The sequence below is a fragment of the Armigeres subalbatus genome, chromosome 3 (assembly GCF_024139115.2).
Source record: "Armigeres subalbatus isolate Guangzhou_Male chromosome 3, GZ_Asu_2, whole genome shotgun sequence".
Classification (NCBI taxonomy): Eukaryota; Metazoa; Arthropoda; class Insecta; order Diptera; family Culicidae; genus Armigeres; species Armigeres subalbatus.
The window spans coordinates 251,087,660-251,108,476 of record NC_085141.1 but is presented as its reverse complement, the minus strand read 5'-3'; the positions used below and the strand labels follow the sequence as shown (position 1 = coordinate 251,108,476).

General features: G+C 40.2%; 1 protein-coding gene across 16 annotated transcripts in view; it reads right to left on the bottom strand.

Moving 5' to 3' along the window:
• The window catches only part of LOC134223481 (heterogeneous nuclear ribonucleoprotein L), an 896,804-nt gene that overhangs the window by 371,958 nt on the left and 504,029 nt on the right, over nt 1-20,817 (bottom strand). The window lies entirely within an intron of this gene.

Here is a 20,817-nt window from a genome sequence, read left to right as displayed (position 1 = left end):
AGGCCCGGAAATCTACTTTCAAGAGACTCGGAAGCCTCCTTTCAAGAGGGTAGAAAGCCTTTTTTCAAAAAGCTAGGAAAGCTCTTTTTAAGAGGCTCGAAAGCCAACTTTCAAATAAATCGAAATCCTCCTTTCAGGAGCCTCGGATGCCTCCCTTCAAGAAGCTCGGAATTCTTCTTCCAAGAGGGTTGGAAGCATACTTTCAAGAGGCTCAGAAGTGCAATTTAATACGCAAAACTCGGAAGACTCTTTTCGAGAAACCTTATTTTAAGAGGCCCGGAAGAGGCCCTCCTTTCAAGAGGTTCGGAAGCCTCCTTTTAAGAGAGCAGAAAGCCTTTTTTCAAAAAGCTATGAAGGCTCCTTTTAAGAGGCTCGAAAGCCTACTTTCAAGTGAATCGAAAGCCTCCTTTCAAGAGCCTCAGAATCCCCCTTTTAAGAACCTCGAAATTCTTCTTCCAAGAGGGTTGAAGGCGTACTGTCAAGAGGTTCAGAAGCATCCTTTAAAGATGCAAAGCAAGCCTCAAAAGCTACCTTTCAAGGTGCTCGAAAGCCTGTTTACAAGGAGCTTAGAAGCCTCTTATCAAGAGATGTGGAAGCTTACTTTCAACACATTCAGAAGCTCCTTTTAAGAGGGCCAGAAATCTTCTTTCAAAACGCTCGGAAGGCTCCTTGCAAGAAGCTCGAAAGCCTACTTACAAGTGAATTGGAAGCCTTCTTTCAAGAGCCTCGGAAGCCTCCCTTCAAGGATTCTTGGAATTCTTCTTTCAAGAAGCTCAGTCCTTTCAAGATTCAAAGTAAGCCCCCTTTTAAGTGGCTCGATAACCGCCATTCTAGAAGGTTCGTAATCCTCTCTACAAGAGGCTCAGAAGCTACTGCGGAAGCTAAGCTGCGGAAGCCTACTTTCAAGAAATTCAGAAGCTCGGAGGCTCGGAAGCCTCCCCCCTTCAAAGGGCTCGGAATTGTATTTTCAAGAGGCTTGGAAGCCTACTTTCAAGAGGGGTACCTCAATTGATGCAAAAGTTCGAAGAGGTACCTCTCAAGAAAAAGGTGAAGAACCGCTGCTCTATGACAACTTTAACAAAATTTAATAAATTGAAAGATCATCGGATTTTGTTGAAATGTTGCTTAGTTGATCATCATTCGATGGATTATCGTGAAACGGTTTAGTTTGATTAAAACCATTGTTTAGTTTTGTGCAATCAGGTCATGTAAATTCTTAATGGGACTGTTAGGGGCTGTCCATATACGACGTGGACAGATTTGATCCGTTTTAGATATCCCCCTCCGCCAGCGTGGACAATTTCTCATACAAAATTTCGAAAAACATTCGCCATACCCCTCCTCCTAACTACAGAAGCTTTGATGTCACTAGTTACTAAGATGCACTCAATGGTAAAAGCATACAGATATATGGTGAAATGAACCAAATTTGGAAGTCGTGGTCATATGATTTGATTTATGTTTTGTTCGAATAACTTGTTTGAAGAAGTCCTAACGTGCAAATTAATGACAAAGCTTCTGATTTTTAAAAATTTAACGGTAAATCGCACATTGGCAATTATATTACTCAAATGTCCAGGGAGGAATAAAAATATAATAAATAGGCAATAATTTGTCATAAATTCAAGAATTTTGTAGATCAACGACTTTCAGGGGGAACCGTGTTTTTATGCACTCAAAAGCTCAAAGATCACTTTAACATGGGCAAAAAATGAACGAAACGAATCGCATTGTTCACAAGACTTGCAGTGCAAACCAAAAGCTTCCGTTTAGAGGTTCTTGCGATAGTTTTTATAGCGTTTATATCTCTCGTTAGATTTTTTTCAGAATTGAAAATAGCCAAATAACACTAAATCTATTTGAGCCACCACGGAATTTTATCCTAATCACCTTACAATTTGACAGGAACTTTATTTTAGCATAAGAATTGTGATTCTGGGAATTTTTGATACTTTTTGATAACATGAAGAGGTCTACTGTCCACGTGGTATATGGACAGCCCTTTATGCGGGTGTTTTCAATATGGGACGCACATGACTTGGTATTTGTTTTCCACTCTTGGGCATACAAAATAGCAATTTTTATTAGAATTTATGGAAGTACATTAGAAATGAAAACTATTCATTGGGATAACTCAAAAGTGAGAAAAAGTCAAATGGGGCTGTTAAACCCACCTTCAACAAAATCGTCTTCTTAAAACATATTCTCTGTTACAAATATGGATAAAATCGGTCCAGGAATTCAGCAATTACCGAGTTGAGCGATAAATTAAAAAATACTTCTCCCTCTAAACCACCCCTTCCACATCCACTATAATCGTTTCCTCAGGACAAAGAATAGGTATGTCTTTCCAATTTGGTAGAAATCGTTCCAGGAGAACTAAATTGTTCGTTTTATAAAGAAGACTTTTGAATTTGGCAGATAATTTTCATAATTTCCATGGATTTTTTTATTTCCACTGTGAATTCTCCTGCAGTTCCACGGAAAAATTTTAAAATCTCTTACGTGAATTTTTTTTAGAATTTTCATGACTTTTTTTAAAAAGTATTTTTATTTTGAATATTTTCCGTGAAGTTTTTGAAATTTCCTCAGGAAATTCTTTAGAATTTTCACATAAGGTAATATGTCATGATGAATTTATTTAAAAGCTCCAAACGCGGGGAGCACTGGTTCTGATGATGCATTTCAACATGTTCTACACAGCTGTGCGGTCCCAACACAAAATGAGCGAGCACAAAGCGCGAATCATCACTTCTTTGTTTCCACAAACCTACCTATCCGATTTTGTTTTTCGCACTTGTATACAAGTTTGATAAATTTGCTATCATGGCTTGTTATGATTCGGAACAGTTTTACCAAGATGAATACACAGCTAGGTGTTTCAATCTGCCCAATTTATGGACGAGAAGAAGGCGGGGGTGAAAAATTCATTTTCGGTGCAAAACATAAACAAACCGGCTGGCTCTCCCATACTAAAATCCAAGATGGCTGAATCGTGAATTTGGCAGATTGGAACACCTAGTGGTGTACTCATCTTGGTTCTACCTTTCTTTTATCGTTGTTCGTTATTTATTGAGAACGATTTCTGCAAACCCTGTTAAGAAGTGAATTCGGAAAACAATGATTCGTTAAATCTAGTCCAAAGCTAGAATAAAGAGATAAAATTTGCTATTAAATGCTATACTGCGAGGATGGACTTCTCAGATACTGTATATGGAAACAAAGTAAAACCTGGCTCTAATGTGCATACAAAGAATCTGAAAAGATACCCCTTTAAAAAAAATGGGAGAATGTTATATTGGGCTTCTAATGATTTTATACGCATAGTTCATTCCAGGCACTTTACTTGACACCTCAAAGCATCAGAGGCATTAATTGCAAATCAAATTAGCACCACCCATAACTCTTTCAACCGATAATCATCTCGGGTCTTCAACCAGATACAGATGGGTACAGTGCTGCAAAACAAACAAGCGACAGTTGACACTCTTGTACTCCCCCGACACCCGGACGACCTGTTAACGTGTTGACAGTAAATCTCATCTTGAATGCATGCCCCTTCGCGTGCCAGTTCTCAACCCACGCAAGCAGAGATCTAGATCTCCGGCACCCCACTCATCACCGGTAACGATCCGCAACATCGGGAAAAAAAGTGAAACACGAAGCAAGACCTAAACCAGATTACCTTTGGTAGGTACTGGCTGGAGCAGCGAAACAGAACAAAAAGAGAAAAGGTTCCCACCGCCTGCCACCGGTTGGGGTTGTGTGTTTTCTTAGTGTACACGCACGCACATATCACGCGAATTTCTTAATCTGGTGGTCGTGCGCCCCCTCGCTCGCCTCGTACGGAACAAATGCGGTGTGAGATTGTTCACGAATGAATGAAGCGTAACGATCCGATAGTTGACATAAACAATGTGAATATCTAAGAGGTGCGCGGAAAACTGCCACCGAACATAATGGCTGGACTACTATACCGTCATACACACATGCTTTTCCCACGTATTTATGTGTTTTAAACTTTTAACATTTCCATTGTTATGTGGGATCCGCAGTTTTTTTTTCTTCACATTTGAGGAAACGTTCACAAATAGTGGCATTTATGTTTGTTTTTATTTTATTTATTGTGTAGGTTAACGAACGATAGGCATTCGCAAGTGAGTCTTAATTCCAGCAGAGACTCCAGACTCAACGATAGCGATATTTCTTTGTCAATCTCATCCACAGGAGATTCACTACTAATCAAATAATTTCCGATACGACTAGTTGAAGCTTAACTTTAAGGTAAAATTTCCGTTCCAGAGAGATGTGTCGAATCGAAGTGCAATAAAAGCATTTTGGTAAAATGTTTAGCGGTGAAACATAGTTTAATCAACATTTTTAGTCAACTTTATTTCAATTATGAGTCGGAATTTTGAATACCATTGTGCAGAATGATGGGGCCCACGTCCGCGTTTGTCAACGTGTGGCGTTTCAATTTCCTCTCTTTGTTACGAGAACAGCAAACAATGAAAAATAGATGCAGTCGAATCTGCTGGAAACATGCATGTTTGGAAATCCACTACACACATTTGACGATGTTTTATGCACGGTCAGATGGAAGGGAATTTGAGCGAAACATAAAAATAGCAGAATACCTACTGGTTCATTGTGAGCTCAACTCAGTAAGCCTACGCCGCATCACACGCCCACATTTGGTAGGATGATTTAATTCCAAAACATGGCCATCGTAATTGTTAGATAAATTTGCATACTGACATAAATATGCATTCGTGTTTCGGAGGATGTTGTTTGGTATTAACTCAAGCTAGATAAGTTCCTGAATTCACGATTCGCGGTAATCGCGGGCTCAATTCAGAGGGTTTGAAATTGAATGGGCGTTAATTAGTGGGAAATGGAATAAAGACGCCCCATGGCAAATTTGAACATATGGTTATCGCTCATTGAATTCATAACATGTGCCCATCCCATATCAATAACAGTCGAAAGCAAAGAATTGAAGCGCAAATTCTTTTGTTTCTCATTTTTGTGATTTTTTTCAGCAGTGAGCAAAGTGGTATAGATACATACAAGTTATAACCTTGTCATATTTATGATTTTATAACGGTTTAGATAAACATTATTAGTTTAACAACACTTTTTTTCTAACCAGTACAAAACCTAAAAGTTACTGAGAAACGAATTTCAAAACGGCAGCAAATTAAAATTTCCATGAAGAATTAGAAATTTTCCATAAAAAATTGCCAACATAGAGATCAGGGTGTGAGCAATAAATAAATTCCACAAATAATGCAAAATTTCCATAAACACTTGAGAATTTGCAACAAAACAAAAATAAATTAGCACTTTCAAAAGCAAAAATTGCAATTATAAAAGAAGAATTTTCCATAAAGAGATCAAAATGTTCCACGAAAAAAAGTACAAAATACCCATAAATAAGGGGCGATTCAAATATGACGTCCACTATTTTTTGGGATTTCTAGACCCCCTCCCCCCTCTGTCACGCTTTTTTGTATACCTAGTACATGTACTGTCACAAAATCTTAGAGCACCTCCCCCCCCTAAAACCTGTGCCATCATTTTTGAACGACCCCTAAATCAATAGGTATTAGCAAATTTTCAACATAATAAATATTTTTCCATAAAAAATGCAATCTTCGTCCAGCAGAAACTGTTGCCACCTCGGCTTAGTGCTTAAACCCGGTTTAAACGTATGGGTAAGCACCGCTTAAGAGTTAAGCGAAGGTGAAGAAAACGGCCCTTAGTGTAGATTTTCCTCTCCGAGAGCCAATTTCTCGTTCGACAATCCTCCTGCCTCCTTCATGTACGGGAATAATCTAATCTGTTCAGGTTTAACTTCTGTGGTTTGCATAAGACACCGTATCAGACAAATTTTTCTATCGAGGGGTCTCCTAGTGGCTTGCCAAGTTTTGGAAACAGGACGAAACGGTGTCTCTCCCATCTAACCGGGAGTGTCCGCTCATTCATACACCTCTGCATGGCTGCTGACCGAATTCACCATTATGGCTACCTTTAACGCCATGTTCGAGATCCCGCCCGGACTGAGTGCTTTTCTCGGGCCGAGTGACTTTGCCACCGTCAGTAGCTTCTTTACCGTTACCCTAAACGCCATCTCTTCGTCGGCTGCACCTACCCATAATGTTAGCGGCCAATGGGCAGGACAACATTTCCAAATGCACCAGCTCAATTCCACATACAAAAGAGTTAGAAATATTACCCTTCCTGCATAACTGATTCCAAACTAGGAAATCCTCCTGGTACCATTTCGGGGAAATCCTTTCCCCATGAATCCTAGAAAATTACTTTTATAGGATTTCTGGAAAATTCCTCCAAAAAAACTGATTGATTTCATCTACAGTGGTTCTGGGAAACCACCAGCAATTCCTTCTGCAATAAATTTGAGGAATTACACTCCCAAGAATTTTGAAGAATTATTCTTCCATACATTCTGGAGAATTCCTCTATCAAGTATTCTGGGTACTGAATTCTGAGGAAATCCTCTCCCAGGAATTCTGAGAAATTCCTTCTCGGGGAATTCTGGGTAACTCATACTCCAAAAACTCAGTTATTTCATCTCTTTGAATTCTGGGGAATACCTTCCCATGGTTTACCCCTTCTGAAAACATGAGAAATACTTGCGCCAATTATTTTGGAGAATTACGGCAACCTCCATGTATTCATTTTCTCGGAATAGCCTCACTCTAAAAATTTGGGAAAATCCTTCTATAGAAATTCTCTGGAATGCTCTTTTCAGAATGTTGGGGAATAAATCCCCCAAGGGTTCTTTCTGCCGCAAGCATTTTAGGTAACCCCTCTCCATAAGTTCAGAGGAATTTCTCCTTCGGGAATTTGGAGGATTTTTTTTCTGGTCCTAGTCAGTACATGCTGGAAAATTCTTCTATCAAGAACTTTTGGGATTTTCATTGTTTCTCCCTTCTGAACTGAATTATGAGAAAATTTCCCCCCACGAATTTTAAGAAATGGCTTTTCCATGATTCTAAAGAATTCCTTCTGCAGAACTTCTGGTAAGTTTCCTTTTAAGGAATTCTAATGAAATTATAATCCAAGATTTCTGGAAGGTTTCTACCCCAGATTTTTTTTATTCACTCAGCAGCATTTTCTTATCTAGGAAGTTTGGAGATTTCACATCCAGGAGTTTTGAAGAATGAATAACAAATTTCCCTGAATTTCTGAATGATAAATTCCACATAATTTTTGAGAAAATTCTATAGAATTTTTGGAGGAATTTTGAAAAATTCTTATGAGATTTTTAGACTTGTGCTGTTGGAATGCTCTCTTCTGTTCTTCTTTGTCGGCATTACATCCCCCACTTGGGTATTGGCGCATAGCAGATCAACGTTCATTAACAACACAGTTACGGAGTCAATTTATATATTGAAATCAAATATAGGAAAGGGACGAGACTGATATTCCTCCAGAAATTCCTCCGAAAATATCTCCGGGAAATCTTTTGGATATTCCTCTAGATATTCTTTCGGATATTCCTCCACGAATCCCTCTGATTATTCCTCCAGGAGTTTCTCCTGATATTCCTCCAGGAAATCCTCTGGATATTCCTCTTGGAATTCGTCCGGATATTCCTCCAGGAATTTCTCCAGGATTTTCCTTCCTCCGGATATTCCTCCAGGAATTTCTCCAGGAATTCCTCCAAACACTCTACCAGATATTCCTCAAGGAATTCGTCCGGATATTTCTCCAGAAATTCCTTCGGATATTCTTCCACATATTCTTTCGGATGTTGTTACACAAATTCTTCCGGATATATCTACAGGAATTCCTCCGAGTACTCCTCCAGATATTCCACAGGATATTCCTCAAAGAATTCTTCCGGACATATTTCCAAGAATTTCTTTAGATATTCCTTCAGACGTTCCTTCAGGTATTCCTCCGGATATATCTCCAGGAATCCCTCCGAATACTCCTCCAGATATTCCTATAGATATTAATCAAGGAATTCCTTTAGATATTCCTCCAGGAATTCCTCTAATTATTCCTCCAGTAGTTTCTCCTGTTTCTTCAGGAATTTCTCCGAATACTCCTCCATATATTTCTCCAGAAACTCTTTTGAATATTCCTCCAGATATTTTTCCGATAATCCTGGACGATTTCTTCCGAATATATCTCCAGGAATTCCTCCGAATACTCCTCCAGATATTCCTTCGGATGTTCCTCAAGGAATTCATCCGAATACATTTCCAGGAATTCCTTTAGATATTCCTCCAGATATTATTCGGGATATTCCTCTACGAATTCTTCCGGACATATCTTCTGGAAATCCTTTAGGTATTCCCCCAGGAGATTCTCCTGATATTCCTCATTGAAATCCTCCGAATATTCCTCTAGATGTTCCTCCAGGTATTCCTCCGGATATTTCTTCAGGAATTCCTCCGAATACTCCTCCGGATATATTCCTCTATATATATTCCGCGAGAAATTCTCCAAAGCTTACTGAAGCCTCTCAAATACTAAATATTTTACCAGAAATTTCTTCGCATATTCCTCCAGATTTTCGTCCGGATATTCCTCCAGGAATGCCTCCGGAGTTCTACTGGATATTCTACTGGAATCTTGGAGGAATATCCGGAGGAATTGCTGGAGAAATATCCGGAGGATTTCCTGAAGAAAATATCCGGAGGTATTCCTGGAGGGATATTTGAAGCACTTCCTGGAAGAATATTTGCAGAAATTCCTAGAGGAATATCCGGAGGAGTTCTTGGTAAAACTTCCTGAAGAATTCCCGCAGAAATATCCGGAGGTATTCCTAAGGAATTTCAAGCGAAATACCTGAAGGAATATTGGAATGAATGTTCAAAAAAGTTTCTGGAGGAATTTTCAGAGGAAAATCCGGACGAATTCCTGAAAAAATATTCGGAAGAATTCAAGGAAGGAGCGTCCAACAGAGCTCTGGTCCCCACAAGTTCCTATTTCACGCTTCTACGGGTCGTCCGATGACAAAAGACCGCCAGCTAAGGGTTGTGTACTTGTCCTTCTGACATCAGCTAGAGGGAGAAGGTACGCCTCGAGCATCAGCTATACCTAAGGTGGCAGCCCCACCAGCGCGTTGTAGGTAACGCGGTAAGGTAGCTTACTGAAGCCTCTCAAATACCAAGAAAAATGGAGAAGAAGAATAAAAAGAGAACGTTATTCTTGGCAACCGACCCGGCAACGAAATAAGGACCATGATTGGAAACTCGGTACCTGGAATGTCAGGACCCTAAATGAACATGCACGAGTGAGCATTCTGGCTCGTGAGCTGCAGAAGGTTGGAGTGAACGTGGCCGCTATTCAAGAAGTCCGATGGCCTAGATCCGGAGAACGTGAATTCCGAGCCTAACGCTAACGCTCAGGTCGGTAGAAAGGACTTTTTCTGTCCCATAATCGGTAGGGAGAGCCTTCCCTCCGCTACCAATGACAACGGCCTACGGCTAGTAAATTTCAATACTGCCAGAAGGACGGCCATCAGTAGCACCTACTTTACACGAAAGAACATCCTAAAGCACACCTGGAGACACCCAAATGGTGAAACTTGCAACCAGATAGACTATGTTCTGGTGGATGGGCGCCATTTCTCGGAAGTTATCGATGCGCGGACATTCAGAGGTCTGAACACTACCTTGTTGTCTAATCACTACCTCGTTGTTAGTAAAGTACGAGCACAGTGATTAACTGTATCGAAGGAAAGATCACTGCGAACGATGCGTTTCAACGTTGAGTTGAGTACCGCCAGAAGCTCGACGAACGGATAAGTGCAGTCAACGTTAGCGACAACATTAACGATCTATGAGAGTCGATCTAAGGAGCGGTGAGCACAACAGCACGAGAAGTGGTAGGCACTGCACAGGGGCGACCCAGGACGGGTTGGTTCGACGTGGTGTGTCAGATAGTGACAGACGAGAAGGACGTTGCCAGAAGCCGGATGCTGGTGTCGGGTACCCGATCGAATAGATATCGGTACAAGGAAGCAAGAGAAGCCGAAAAACGAATTCACCCCAGGAAGAAGAAAGAAGAGCAGAATGATATGCGGAGGTTTTATGAGACTGTCAATGGCGTGCGGAGAAAGACAGCGCCATCTCCCGTCATGTGCGACGACCAAGAAGGAAATTTGTTGACAGATAAAACTGAAGTGGCTGCCAGGTGGAAGCAACACTTCGAGACTTTGTTGAATAGTGGAAGTGACGGTATATCGTGATTAATTATGATTAATTATTTTAGAGCGTCTTAGGGGAAATGCTACAAGGTTAAAAGACTATTATTCTTCCATTTACTTCCACTATTAACTTTTTTATGTATCAACAAGCAGATACGTATTTCGTTTCCTACTTGAAAACTTCTTCAGTCTTTGTTATCGTTTGTAGTTGATAACAAACACTGAAGAAGTTTCCAATGAAACGAAATACGTATCTGCTTGTTGATACATAAAAAGTTAATAGTGGAAGTAAATGGAAGAATAATAGTCTTTAACCTTGACGGTATATCGGTGAACAGAATAAATATTAGCGACGATGGACAAGCTTTGGAGTCGCCTACACTAGGTGAGGTTAAAAAAGGGGAAGGACCAGCTCCCGACTGAACTTCTCAAACATGACGGTGAGCAGCTTTATGTCGAAAATATGGGAAGACGAGGAAATGGCTGCTAGCTGGTTGGACGGCCTCATTTACCCTCTCTTTAAGAAAGGGCACAGTTTGAAGTGCGCCAATTACCGAGGAATAACTCTCCTTAATTCGGCGTACAAAATTATGTCCCGTATTCTGTTCAACAGATTGAGACCGTTTGAAGAGTCCTTCGTCGGCGAATACCAAGTAGGTTATCGCAAGGGCCGATCAACGACGGATCAAATGTTTACCCTGAGACAAATCCTTGAAAAATTCCGGGAGTACAACTTGCAGACATATCATCTGTTTAATGATTTCAATGCGACGTATGATTCAGCGAAACGGAATGCATTATGGCAAATTATGCTTGAACATGGTTTTCCAGCGAAACTGATACGGCTGATTCGTTTAACGTTGGACGGATCGAAATCAAGTTTAAGGGTTGCCGAAGAAATATCGACGCCATTTGTTACCTTAGATGGATTAAAGCAGGGTGATGCACTCTCGAATCTACTGTTTAAAATAGTGCTCGAAGGAGCGATTGGGAGAGCTGGTGTGCAAAAAACAGTACCATTATCACAAGATCGCATATGCTCCTGGGATTTGCGGACGGTATCTATATTATCGGAATTGATCGCCGTGCCGTGGAAGAGGCTTTTGTGCCTTTTAACCTTCCTAGTGCATTGGGGTCCATTTCGACCCAAGCACACCCAAAACACCGCTGTAACTTTGTAACGCAACGAGATAAAAATCTGAAAAATTCTGACTTTTCCTAACTTTCGAAATAAGGATTCCTGAGAATATCAGCTTCCAGCGACATCTAGGAGAGGCGCCACAAAAAGTGACACATTGTGCATTGGGGTCCCTTTGGCCCCAAGATTTCATCTCGATCACAAAACCACAAATTTCAACCGATTTTCGATCTTTAGGCACCAAACGAAAGCTGTAGGTTCCAATAACAAGCCCACGGGGTGATTCATCCAAATTGACCACTCTAGTCCCCGGGGAACCTGTGCTAAAGAGGTACTGTTTGAGCTTCTCAATTTGGCACCAAATTATCGAGTTTCGTGTTATGAAACATAAAATTGCTTGCAAATCTGTGCTCTAATGATCCCAACTGTATTTGCTATATTGTATATGCCATTTCTGGGTAAATTTATCCCTCGAGCGGTCATCGGAAAGCTCTCTGGAAGATCCGGAACATCCGTAAAATTGGCCAATTCTAAAAGTTCATCCCAGAGCTTCGCGATTTTTTGATAACCATTCATTCTGGCAAATTGTGGGGGCTATCAATAGTTAAAGCCTTCTGTGACCTACAAATGTCCCAGAAACGGTCCTCCGGAAGATCCGGAACATCCGTAATACGGCCAATTCCAAAAGTTTATCCTAGAGCTCCGCGATTTTTTCGTAATGATTCATTCTGGCAAATTATGGGGGCTATCAATAGTTAAAGCCTTCTGTGTCCTACAAATGTCCCAGAAACGGTCCTCCGGAAGATCCGGAACATCCGTAAAATGGCCAATTCCAAAAGATTAACCTAGAGCCCGCGATTTTTTCGTAATTCTGGCAAATTGTGGGGGCAATCAATAGTTAAAGCCTTCTGTGACCTACAAATGTCCCAGAAACGGTCCTCCGGAAGATCCGGAACATCTGTAAAACGGCCAATTCCAAAAGTTTATCCTAGAGCTCCGCGATTTTTCGTAACCATTAATTCTGGCAAATTGTGGGGGCTATCAATAGTTAAAGCCTTCTGTGTCATCCACTTGTCCTAGAAACGGTCCTCCGGAAGATCCTGAACATCCGTAAAACGGCCAATTCCAAAAGTTCATCCTAGAGCTCCGCGATTTTTTCGTAATGATTCATTCTGGAAAATTGTGGTTGCAGTCAATAGTTAAAGCTCTCTGTGACTCCAAAATGTCCCAAAAACGATCCTCCGGAAAATCCGGAACATCCGTAAAACGGCCAATTCCAAAAGTTTATCCTAGAGCTCCGCGATTTTTTCGTAATGTTTCATTCTGGCAAATTGCGGGGCTATCAATAGTTAAAAGCCCTCTGTGACCTACAAATGTCCCAGAAACGGTCCTCCGGAATATCCGGAACATCCGTAAAACGGCCATTTCCAAAAGTTTATCCTAGAGCTTCGCGATTTTTTCATAACCATTCATTCTGGCGAATTGTGGGTGCAATCAATAGTGAAAGTCTTCTGTAACCTCCAAATGTTTAAGAAACGTTTCTCCGGGAGATCCGGTACATCCGTAAAAATGGCCAATTCCAAAAGTTTTTCTCAGAGCATCGCGATTTTTTGATAACCATTCGGTCGAAACGGTCATCTGGAAGATCCGCAACATCCGTAAAATGGTTAATTCCAAAAGTTCACGCTAGTGTTTCGGGATTTTTTTTTAAAACCATTCATTCTGGCAAATTGTGGGTGCCATCAATAGTAAATGTCTTCTGTGACCTCCAAATGCCCCAGAAATAATTCTTCGGAAGATCTGGAACATCCGTAAAATGGCCAATTCCAAAAGTTCATCCCAGAGCTTCGTGATTTTTTCGTAAGCATCCATTCTGACAAATTGTACGTGCAATAAATAGTCTTCAGTGACCCCTAAATGGTCCTTCGGTAGATCCGGAACATCCGTAAAAATGGACAATTCCAAAAGTTCGTCCCAGAGCGTATTTTTTTATAATAATATATTCTGGCGAATTATGGATAATGAAAATCTTCTGTGACCTGCCACAATGCCACAATGCCACAAAAACGGTCCTCCAGAAGATCCGGAACATCCGTGAAAGTAGCCATTCCAAAAGTTCAACCCAGAACATAGCAATTTTTTCGTAACCATCCATCTGGTGAATTGTGGGTGCAATCAATAGTGAAAGTCTTCTGTGGTCTACAAATGTCGTAGAAACAATCCTTCGGAAGATCTGAAACATCCGTAAAAGTGGACAATTCCAAAACTTCAGCACAGTGGTTTTTTTCGTAACCTTTCATTCTGGCAAATTAATAGGAAATGTCTTCTGTGACCTCCAAGTGCTTAAGAAACGGTCCTCCGGAAGATCCAGTTCATTCGTAAAAGTGCTCAATTCCAAAATAATATCTCAGAGCATCGCATTTTTTTCGTAACCACCTATCCTGGCGAATTGTGTTTGCAATCAATAATAAAAGTTTTCGGTACTGTACGGTAATGGTACTCCGGAAGATCCGGAACATCCGTGAATGTGGCCAACTCAAAAAGAATTCACGGAGGAACTTCCGAACACTTCATTGAGAATTTCTGAAGGAACTTCCGGAAGAAGTTCGGTGGAGCTCCCGGAGCAGCTCCCCGAGGAATTACTTGATGAACTTCTGGAGAGATTTGCGGAAGAACTCTCAGAGTTCTCAGAAGAACTTCTAGAGGAATGCCTTTAGGAACTTTCCTAGGGATTACTTCATGAGCTTCCGAAGGGATGACTGGAGGAACTTCTAAACAAACTTCCGTAGGAAGTTCTTGAATAACTTCCAGAGGAGCTTCTGGAGAAGCTTCGGAGGAATTCAACGAGGAACGTCACCATGTCGCCGTCGCTGGCTAATGATGATCTGTTACGCTATCTGTTGGATTTGGCGTCTTTTACGGATGTTCCGGATTTTATGATGGAATTTTTATTATTGATAAGAAAATTATTTTGTGCTATCAGTGGAATGTAATTACTTGTCATCAGACGAGTTTGTACAATTCCATTTGATTCCACCAATTGATTTGATTCCACTATGTGTTTTGCAGATACGTATTTCGACCTTAACAGTAAGGCCGTCTTCAGTATCTCGTACTTGACTCGACTTTTATTATTGTCATTGCATATCACAGAGGATTTTCGCTATTGATTGCGTACATAATTCACCCATATGAATGAAAGCGAAAATTAGCAAAGCTGTGGGATGAACTTTTGGAATTGACCATTTTCAATGATATTCCTGATCTCCCGGAGGACGGTTTTGTGCACATTCAGACGTCCTAGGAAATTCCAACTAGGGAGACTGGGTTGACTTGATCCCATTCTCTGATTTCCGATGTATCACAGCCAAAAATAAATAAACATACGCGATTTCCACACAGATTCTCTAAGAAATATAGTATTCTCGCTTAACTTTTCAAAAGGACCTAAGTAATATTTTTTTCATGAATTAATTTGAATAGCGCAATCAACATAAAAACATGAAAGCTTTTGATTGCAGTACTCTAATTAATTCATGAAAAAATGTTACTTAGGTCCTTTTGAAAAGTTAAGCGAGAATTATCGAATTTTAATTTTTACATACCTTCTCGGCTACTTCGAATAGAACATTATTTTTAACCAACCACTGCCGAACAAATTACGCCGAATTTGGGCCTCTCAACCAAATGATGGCTGTTTACAATCAACACTGCGAAACTATTGACTTAACAATGTCTCGGCATAACAACAGACAATATTTTCAAAGAACAAACATTACAAATTCAGCAATATAAATTCAAAATCAAAATTATACATCACTGTACTAAAAAAAACTATTATTTAATCATACTTTAGCATTACAAAAACAAACATGTATATGTATATGTGCTAGTTTACATTGGTTGACGAAATAAAATAAATAAACTAATGGGGGATCAAGTGTCCTCATATTGAGGCAATAACTTCAAACCCACATATTCTAAAACTTTAATGGAATGTTGACATTGTCATCAGTACAGATCATTAAGCATATTTATGGCTTTGTGCTGTGAAAATACGAAAGCATTTCGTCATTGTTATGAAAAGTTGTTCAAATTTTGCGTGGCCAATAAACAAATCATTGGGAAAGTCAAAACACACAAACCGGCCTGCAGAATGAATAAGGTTTGTCAATCGAGAAAACAACTCACCACATAAAGGTTATTTGTCTAGAGGATCTATACTTAAAAATACGCTAGAACAAAACTACTTTAGTTCTCGATTAAACAGGGGGTGATCAAGTCTCCCCGGGGATCAAGTCTCTCCACCTTCCCCTATTGATTGCACAATCACTCCTCTGATATGGATGTTTTCGAAATAAAATGTGGAGCTCTGGGAGAAACTTCTAAAATTCATACTTTTAGCGGATGTCTCAAATTTCCCGGAGAACCGGAGCCGTTAACAATGTGAATGTTAATGTCTCAAAAATCGAGTGTGATTAACTTTTGGTAGGTCACAGAGGACTTTCACTATTTACTTCACATATAATTCACCATTACTTCGTGAATGCTAACAAAAGTGCTCAAGTCTGGGATCAAATTTTAGGATTAACCTATTTTACGGATGTTTCGGGCTTCTTGAGGACCGTATTGTGGTCATTTCGGGCCACAATAGACTTTCACTATTGATTGCATAATCCATTCGATGATATAAACAGTTTCGAGAATTTGCTTTGAGATGAACTTTTGAAATTGGCCACTTTTACGTATGGTCCGGATCTTTCGGATGACCGTTTCAGGAGCTTTTGGGGATTACTGAAAACTTTCACTACTGATTGCATCCATCGTCAGGATGGATGATTACGAAATAATGCAAATCTCTGGGATTACCTTTTGGAATTGACCATTTTCACGGATGTTCCAAAAAAATCACAAAGTTCTGGGATTAACTTTTAGAATTGGCCATTTTACGGATGTTCCGGATCTTCCGAAGGACCGTTTCTGGGACATTTTGGGGTCACAGAAGACTTTAACTGTTTGTTGCACCCACAATTTGCCAGAATGAACGGTTGTCAAAAAATCGCAAAGCTCTGGGATGAACTTTTGGAATTGGCCATTTTACGGATGTTCCGGATCTTCCGGAGAACCATTTCTGGGGCATTTGGATGTCACAGAAGACATTCACTATTGATTGCGCCCACAATTTGCCAGAATGAATGGTTACGAAAAAATCGTGGAGCTCTGGGATTAACTTTTAGAATTGACCACTTTTACGGATGTTCCGGATCTTCCGGAGGACCGTTTCTGGGACATTTAGGGGTCACATAAGACTTTAACTGTTTGTTGCACCCACAATTTGTCAGAATGAATGGTTATCAAAAAAAAGCTAAGCAGTAGGATCTTCCGAAGGACCGATTTCTGAGACATTTGGGGGTCACAGAAGGCTTTAACTATTGATTGCCCCCACAATCTGCCAGAATGAATGGTTATCAAAAAATCGCGAAGCTCTGGGATGAAATTTTAGAATTGGCCACTTTTACGGATGTCCCGGATCTTCCGGAGGACCGTTTCTGGGACATTTGGAGGTCACAGAAGACTTTACCTATTGATTGCACCCACAATTTGCCAGAATGAATCATTACGAAAAAATCGCGGAGCTCTAGGATAAACTTTTGGTTTTGGCCGTTTTACGGATATCCCGGATCTTCCGAAGGACCGTTTCTGGGACATTTGGTGGTCACAGAAGTCTTTCATATTGATTGCACGCACAATTTATCAGATTTGATGCGTACGAAAAAACGCGAAGCTCTGGGATGAACTTTTGGAATTGGCGTTTTTACGGAAGTTCCGGATCTGCCAGAGGGCTTTTTGATGACCGTTCGAGGGATAAATTTGCCCAAAAATGGCATATACAAGATAGCAAATACAGCTGCGATCATCAGAGCACATATTTGCAAGCAATTTTATGTTTCATAACACGAAACTCGAAAATTCGGTGCCAAATTGAGAAGCTCAAACAGTACCTCTTTAGCACAGGTTCCCCGGGGACTAGAGTAGTCAATTTGGATGATACACCTCGTGGGCTTGTTATTGGAACCTACAGCTTTCGTTTGATGCCTAAAGATCGATAATCGGTTGCAATTTGCGTTTTTCGAGATGAAATCTTGGGTCCAAATGGACCCCAATGCACAATGTGTAACTTTTTTCTAATGCATTAGGAAGGTTAAGAGGAAACAGCGAGGAATGGACTCACGATCAATATCAGCAAAACGAAGTTCGTGGTCGTTGGCAATCATCGTGGGTTCATTAGTAGTGGTGGTAGCGAAATGGTGCTGGATGGTGAAAAATTTGAAGTGGTAGAAGAATTTGTGTATCTGGGAACATTAGTGTCGTGCGATAATGATGTTACCCGCGAGGTGAAAAGGCGTATTGAAGCTGCAAATAAGGCTTATTACGGACTTCGTAACCATCTTACGTCTAGTCTGCAAACGAAGACAAAATTCGCGATGTATACTACTCTGATTCTTCCGGTGACTTTATACGGCAATGAAACATGGAGGTTGATCGGAGAGCATTCGGAGTGTTTTGGCGTAAGGTGCTGCGGACAATACTCGGCGGTAAACAGGAGAACGGTATCTGGCGGCGTCGCATGAATCACGAGTTGTACCAGGTGTATAAAGGGATGGATATTGTTAAGCTTATACAACACGGCAGACTACGGTGGGCTGGACACGTTGTTCGTATGCCAGAAAAACGTCAAGCGAAGATAATATTTAGTAGAGAACCCGGAAAAGGCCGCAAACTTCGTGGAAGGCCGAGTGCACGATGGCCTTTTTGCAGTTGAAGAGGACCTGAGGGCGCTCAATGTTCAGGGCGACTGGAAGCGATTGGCCCAGAATCGAGTCTAGTGGAGAACGATAATCCATTCGGCGTAGGTTCATCGAAGAGCTGTAGCCCATAAAGTATCAAGTAAGTAAGTCTTACTTGTCTTATTTGTCCAATTTGTCTTGTTTGTCTTATTTGTCTTTCTTTTGGTCTTAGTTGTCTTATTTTTGTTTTGTATTTCACTTCCTTGCTTCACCAGCATTACGCTCATCACTCTAAACCTTTTTGCCTTTCTCGTACAACAAAGTTGTACCGAAAGGCTATATGATTGCTTCAAAAAAGAACTTTTGATAGAAGGCCCGGAGACCCATAGTGTTATATACCGATCAACTCAGCTCGACGAACTGAGGTGATGTCTGTATGTGTGTATGTATGTATGTGTGTGTGTATGTGTGTATGTGTACAAATTTTGTAGACACACTTTTTGGAACTTAGCATTATCCGATTTACTCGCAACAAGTTGCATTCGACGGGGAATGCGGTCCCATTGTTTGCTATTGAAAATTGGCTCGATCGGACATTGCATTTTGGAATTATTGAAAAATCATTGTTTTTTCCCAAGCTTGAAAAAAAAAAATTCAAAACAAAAAAAAAAATTTTTTTTCGAAAATGGTGGCGATGCATTTTAACTAATACAAAAACATGCAAAATTATCGAAAACATGTGATCTATTCTCTTAAAAAGCTTTTTTGACCTTTCTAATGTGATTCTTTCAATATATTTTATAATGCACGAGAAAGGCATCATCACTGCTAGGTGGATTAATCTGGGTTTTTTGTTGTGTCTTTATTAAGGAGACTTTCAGCCCTAGGCTGGCACGTCTCCAGACACACTCTAATCCTGTTTATTTGTAACCTTAGGACAATAAATCTTTTATGATATTTTCCAATGTTGTTCAAGAAAACGCACATGTTTTCATATTCCTAAATCAGCTGGAGCTTGTTTATTTTGATCTCCTCAATCCGTGTTGCTGTTTTTTTCTCGCCGAGCCGCTGCAGAAGTGATCAAATTCTTCCCCATTGTTGCCAGTCCCTTTTGTTCTTCGTTTACTTCGTTACTTCTCAAGCAATTGTCAACTGAAAAATGATGAAATAATTTTGGCTACACAGACAGCTTCATTCTGGCAGGGTAAATCGTGCGATTTTCTCTCCCCAAGAAAGCTACCACTTAATAGGATTTCCAGGAGAGTTTTCTGGAAAAATCCACATAAAATCGAAATTTGTTAGGCGATTATTTAGAAAGAAACGAATTATAGAACGGGTTAAGGTACCATATTCCGAAAAGAGTCACCTCAAAATGAATATTAATTAAATTAAATAACATCAGTTAAAATTGTTCGGCTTAAGATCGGCAAACAGGTCTACACTGAAGGTCCCAACACCGAGATGGGCGACCTTCCACACTCCTCGATCTCCTCTATCTACCATACTGCTTATCCTGTAGCGGATAACCAAATAGCCATGTAATCATTATATAACACCCTCAAGTCTGCCTGTAGTCTCGCGGAAGCGAAAGGCTGTTTTAGAAGCATTGGTATTGCGATAACTATATGTTGTTTTTGTACCAAAGACGTCATCCCATCGAATCGAACTAGTCGGAACTTCACCCAGATCGAGAAAGTTTGGGCCACCAAGAAATTACATCTGGTCTGAGGCTTTCGAGAACGGGCTGAATTTTAAGAAGCAGTAGGTAAGTAACGGAAGTAGTTGAACCTAAAACCTTATGAGCTTAAAGAAAATCAGGCCATTGGCATCAGTTTCACTCTTTACGAGTACAGCCTTCAAACCTCAGTTGGTTGTAAGATGATATTCAAAGCAATAGTGTTCCTACCTTTCGAGTTTGGAGGCACAAATGTTAAAGGAGTAACATTAAAAACACACAAAAGTTTGCCTTTTTGGCTCTGGTTTAAGTATTCTGAGCCAATGTATTTGAAGATAAACCAGTCAGCAGATTTTTTTTCAAATACTATGTGGACCGACCAACAACGGAAAGCAGTTCGAACGATATTTCAGCCTGAATGTCTCTTTTGGTTATGATGATTTTTTTTGTCTTTGAAGAATCAAGCACATAGCGATAGTAATAAACACTGGGATCGCGGTTTGTTTTTGCGTGTTTCTGGCCTTTCCATTTATGGGAACATTGAGCTCCCAGACATCTGTGGCAGCCTACCAGACAATATAAATACTCACGCTCACAAATTAATGTCCATGTCGGGTGGTTAATACCCGGAAAATAGGCAATTAACTTTGATTGAATTGGACATTGAGTTGATCTCACGAAAAATTCCACAAAAAATCGAAGAAAAATCGGGTGGGTATTCTAAAAGTTGTGGAAATGGAGGTAGGACGAGAAATTGATAAAATACATCCGCGTAAAAACATCTTACGTAAGAAGTGGGATTGAAGTTCCCGAAAAAGAGCACCGAGATCAAAATTTAGAGATATTTATTTTTATCATCGTAATCACATCAAAGGTATAGAGAAATTGATTTTCGGAAAAACACTGTTTAAAAAACAGTTCGCTACGATCATCAGACATAAATTATATTCTCGAGAAAAATAAAGTTATATGCCACCTGAAGTGGAAGAAATATTAAATTAACCTTGAATTGCATCAGCTGCAAGGA